The sequence below is a fragment of the Lithobates pipiens genome, unplaced genomic scaffold (genome assembly GCF_037356315.1).
Source record: "Lithobates pipiens isolate NorthernLeopardFrog02 unplaced genomic scaffold, aLitPip1_a1.2 Scaffold_18, whole genome shotgun sequence".
NCBI lineage: Eukaryota > Metazoa > Chordata > Amphibia > Anura > Ranidae > Lithobates > Lithobates pipiens.
The window spans coordinates 464438684-464439350 of NW_027507758.1; the positions used below are offsets into that span (position 1 = coordinate 464438684).

At 44.7% G+C, this 667-nt stretch overlaps 1 pseudogene; it reads left to right on the forward strand.

Annotated features, from left to right (window-relative positions):
• The first annotated feature begins 372 nt into the window (after window positions 1-372).
• Window positions 373-462, forward strand: LOC143990616 (U2 spliceosomal RNA; annotated as a pseudogene).
• The last annotated feature ends 205 nt before the right edge of the window (window positions 463-667 follow it).

Here is a 667-nt window from a genome sequence, read left to right on the forward strand (position 1 = left end):
CTAGGCAACATAAATAGAACTGTTTTGCCCTTCTAGTTTTCTAGTAAATACCAAATATAGAACCCTAGATTAAACTGTTTAACAGAAAGAAACTAAGAAGATTGTGCATAGACACTGCCAGTCTGAAGCAAATTATAGCTTTCTTAAAGCATATCTAAACCTAAAAACAAAAATATAATGCTTACCTGTGGTGGCTGCATTACTTACCTGTATTTTTCTTTATTTTCAAATGGTAATCCTGAGATTACCCTACTTCCAGTCCTTGAGTGGCTACACTCACTCACTCCACTGCATCTATGAAGGAGCCCCAGTTGCCATCCAGACTTGACTTCAGACATGTCTGCTTTCGTTTATCCCTATTGCAAGTGAGTAATCGTTTCTCGGCCTTTTGGCTAAGATCAAGTGTAGTATTTGTTCTTATCAGTTGCCAGGATATGGCACTTGCTTCCGTCCCTGCTCTACAGTGAGGTGGATCAGGGGTGGCGGTTGCTATGCAAAACCTGCTGGAGTGAAGGTAACCTGGAGCGGTTTGTAGCTGAAAGGGAAGCCTTCTGATGGGGATGGAGAACCACTGCGTCGGCGCTGAAGGGTCGGGTCCCTGGCCTTCTGGCCTAGATTGTGGCAGCTCTAGCTCCAGTCAGTTTTTCGGGAGGGAACACTGGCTCCT